This window comes from Cystoisospora suis, assembly GCF_002600585.1.
Source record: "Cystoisospora suis strain Wien I chromosome Unknown contig_363, whole genome shotgun sequence".
NCBI lineage: Eukaryota > Apicomplexa > Conoidasida > Eucoccidiorida > Sarcocystidae > Cystoisospora > Cystoisospora suis.
In genome coordinates, this window is record NW_027153164.1 from 1 (window position 1) to 4462 (window position 4462).

Genomic DNA, 4462 nt, shown 5'->3' on the forward strand with positions numbered 1-4462 from the left:
AGTCACCCCGCAACTCGGCGTGGATATCTCTAGGAGTCACCCCGTTTTGGGTGAACACCCCTAGGATCTACCCCGCAACTCAGCGAGGGTATCTCTGGGAGTTACCCCGCAACTTAGATCGGGAAAATTGTGTCGAGGTGAAGTGGTTTGCAGATCCTGCTATGAGAGAAGTTCAGCAAACACTCGAAGTTCTCACTGTTACCGATAGGCGTTTCTTAGCTCGCCACCACAGCTTGGTAGTGGATACTACCGCTACGTCGCACATAGTCAGCAGATAGTAGGCGAAGCCAAGGCCAGCGGGGCCTTAGAGATGTGCGAAATCGTTCTTTTCCCATATATCTGGTTCAGCCTCCAAAACACGTAGAGAAATAATACGCAAACGCGCTTCCTGGTACGGGTGACCGGAATCTTTCGGTGACCGATCTGAGGTTTAAAGTAGACACCAATCGGACGTGGCGGATTGGGACTATATAGGCCTCTTATCCTGAAGGGACACGCTTGTAAGGTGATGTCTTCTTTTAGGCATTATCACGGACTGCATTGGGCCGCTGGCGCCTTCAAAAAAGAGATACCAGAGGACGCAAGTTCTTGTCGGTAGCGACGAAGCCGATCCCGACATCGTGATCTATCTCCTATCACACGGTACTTTAAGAAAATTTCAGGATTTCTGTGAAAATTAAGCAGGCCGTCAGTGAGCATGTGCAAGCTTGTTGTTTCAGACACTTGACGGCGCTAAAAGACTCTTAAGATCCTCCTGGTGGCAGGGGCTGTAGCCTAGTAGTAGCAGTACATGAGAGGTTCTGACTGAAAGAAGCTCTCCCGGCACCGGGTGAGGAAAGCTGAAATCTTCCTAACGTGAGATCCCCGGTGGTCGAATCTGTCTTTGGAACTGGACCGAAAGAGCTCGGTTAGCTTCTCTCCTTCCCGACGTGGCAAAGACTAGCACACATCGAGCTCGCCCTGTCGGCAGCAGCAGTTTTCAGGACTTCAGCTGTGGAATACCTGAACCAGAGAGGCCGGTATGAATTCACGCACACACAAGCAAGGGAAGACGACGCGAGCCGGCGAGTATACGTGCAGTGGGCCCACCATGGCAAGGTAACCCGCAATCGCTGCAGGTGGACTTCCCAAAGAAAGGCACCTACAGTTGCGCCTAACTCTCTTGGAGTTTGGTGCACCAACAGCAAACGACTGTTTGCCGGCTCCAAATTTGCTTTCAAGTTTCAATGATCTCTCCCTCTTGTTTCAGCTGGCCGTGCAACAGAACACCTTCAGACTAGCTTGCGCTTTCTTTCGAGAAAGCTCGCGAATCACGCTCCGAAGCACATACTCGGATCGTGGCTGTGAAGTAAGGGTATCCCTCCAGAATGCTCACTCTACATAGTAGGAAGGAGTGACCGAAGAACGCTCGGGGTCGCTTGCTGTTCGTCGTGGAACGGAGAGGCTGCTTTTCGTCAATCGAGGCAGCACTTCGACTGAGTGGCCCAGCGCCCAAGACGTCTCTGACTCAGCTGTCATGCGTCCTACAGCACCAGCTACCTCACGGTCTTTCTGCCAAAGTCTGGTGTGCGAGAGGTGTACCGAAGGCCGGTCACGACGGGACCCTTCACGGGCGCGCGCCGAGGATAGCATGGGACTCAGTGGCAGCTCAAGCGTGCTAGACTCGATACACTATGGTCCTTGTTTCACCGGAGCCCCTGCACGACTGCTCGTACACGCGAATCAGAGAATGTTGTCCAGTGGTGTCCCTCTTCGGGCAAGGACTGTGAGGGTGACAAATACACGCAAGGCCACCTAATGCGTCTTCTACTCCACCGCTCCAGCAGATGCTGACAGCCGTCAATGTCGAATACAACGAGAGTCAATCATGTTGCATTCCCGCACTAAAAACGGAAGCAGTCCCATCGCGAGTTCGCATGAGATGACACGAGGTATCGGCTGGCTCGCTCGCACGAGCCCCCCTGCCCTTCCTCATGCTCCCACTACAGAGTCATGAGAACAGTCTAGACTACCGTTGGAACCGCGTGTTCACATTAGCATGACCTACTGACATAACAGCCTGCACAAGCCATCCTCCTGCTTCTTAGCTGGTGCCGCTTACCCCGATAGCTTCCACCAACTGGGGTTCAGGCCGAGAAGCGTCAGGTCTTCGTGACCGACTCTCATCACGCGGGGAGAACAGACAGATGATCAACAGAAGATCGAATGAGTGCACCCCACTCTTTCTTACAACCGACACGACTGCGGAAGAACCGCTCACGGAGCGAACACAGAAAAATAATGAAAACCTGCTCTGCCCCTAAGGGGGGAAAACAAAACGCTGCCGAATGAACCAGCAGTCACGCGGAGAAGAATCTGTTTCTGGTGAGGCCGTCTCCTCTCCACCCTTCCCTTCGACTCGAGTGTCCCCAGACCTTATTTTCCTCTGTAATGTGCAATGTTCAGGAGACCAAGAATGTTCCGAGTACCACTGGAATCACACCAAAAACGGGGGTGCCTTCTCTCAGCACGGTGGAGATACTTCCATACTGGATTGCGACAGACTTCCAAAAGACATGCAACAAACTTACACGAAACCTACGCTCCCCGGGAGCCTGCTTCGTCTAGAGGTTCAGGGAAAAAAGTGCGAGTCTCAGATGCATATGAATCGGTTTCTTTATAAGACGGTTATCATCCCCGCATAGAATGCTCTTGCCTCCACCACCCTCTCTCTCAGTGTTTCTTGAGCCTCTTCCACAAAGATGTTTTTGTATCCGACAGGTAATCTACTATAAACGGAAGCCATCCGTCGCCGTTCGCAGTCAGGAGAGCTCTCCCATCCTTTCCCTGGCGAAGTGCTATCATGTTCAAAGCGGCGAACAAATCATCCTTCAAAACTTGAGCTAGCGTCGGGCGCGCGTCAGGATCCGCCTGTGTCATTCTTCTTGCTAAGGCTGCTAGTTTCTTTGTCTCCTCTGCTTGTCTATCGAGCCTTGTCAAACGATCTCTCAATGCTGCGTCACTTCCCCCGTTTGTTCCACTCCCCACGATTGTCGACTCCCGCTGCCTGTGAAGTCGGCCGGCTTCTAGAAGATCACGAATCATGGATTGTTCTTTGTTGACAGCTTGTTGCAAAGAATCTGCAAGCTCTCGGAATGCTAAGCCTAGGGCATAAGCGTCTGTTTCCTCTGTGACTACTGGACAGCAGACTGGCCCTAAGAATGGCACCACCGATAATAATCGACTATCTCCGCTTTCAGCTTGGGTGAAGGAATCTCCTCCTCCATGGCCGACTGTTCTAGATTTTTCTTTCAAATTGCTTTGCTCCTTGTCAGGGTGTGCTACTTTCATGGCCTCATGACCTTTAGAGCTCTTCGTATGCGAGTCTTGGATACTACTCATACTGGGTCCTATGAGTTTACGTAGACTCCAAAGCGCTTGTGCATCAGGATCTACGCGATTGTTCACTTGTGATAAAAAGGTGAAGTTCGATAGTCGTAGACGTCCTTTTGCATCAAAGACGAAATCTTTTAGACTCACCGATCAGTGTACAAGGCCTTTCTTTCTTAGTTCGTCAACAGCTAAAGCCATCTGGGCTGCGCTCTTCGCAATGTCAACCAATGATGGTTTCTTCTCTGCATAGAGAGCTAAACTTCCTTCTGTCTTAGGATAAAAGATATAAACTGAGTCGCTTTCTCCTTTAAAGATTCCCAAGTGTTGCAAGATCAATGGGTTCTCCATCTGGTTCTGATTTGCTAATGCTTCTGCTTCTAGTAGAAACGACAGATACTGATTAAGAGGCGCACCCCTTCGTACAGCCCTAACGACAATACCATTCCTCACGTCTGCAGCTTTTAGCTGAAGTTTCTCTCGGAGGTATGGCCCTGGATCGGGAATTTACAGCCATACCTGTCCCTGGCTTTTCTTCTCTTCAAGAATTCGGTCTAATTCAGGAATTTCAAGCTCATCAAGAGGAAGGAGACGAGCGAGAAACTTCTCAAACCGACACACTCGTCGGGAATGAGCTAAAGAAAAACAAGAAAAAGAACAGCGAAAAGAACAATTACGTGGCGCACAAGAAAGATCTCTGTGTGGGAGATGATACGACCGCGCGCGCGGTGGATTGTGTACATCGTACCTATAAAGCGTCACGACTGTTTCTCTTCCATGCAAGTAAAGATCGTTCAAGAACAGGTGTGAAGTCTATAGTGATAGACTTCACGTTGATAAAAGACTGAAGCTAGACACGCATAACTAAGGTAGATGGAGACCATCCGGATTCCCCATTTACCTCTGACTAAACATACGCATTCATTATCTTCCCCTTTCTCATACCACTTCATACGCACATGTACATCTCTCTATACAGATAGATAGATAGATAGATTGACTAAAGATAGATAGATAGATTGAAGATAGAGAGATAGATAGACAGATTAAAGATAGATAGATAGATTGAGGATACATAAAGATAGATAGATAG

At 49.7% G+C, this 4462-nt stretch overlaps 1 protein-coding gene across 1 annotated transcript in view; it reads right to left on the minus strand.

Moving 5' to 3' along the window:
* Positions 1-1852: 1852 nt before the first annotated feature.
* The window catches only part of CSUI_000918 (uncharacterized protein), a gene marked incomplete at its 5' end in the record, with an annotated part of 6261 nt that continues 3651 nt past the window's right edge, over positions 1853-4462 (minus strand). Inside the window, one exon of the mRNA XM_068061125.1 lies at positions 1853-4008. The remainder of the gene's footprint in view (positions 4009-4462) is intronic.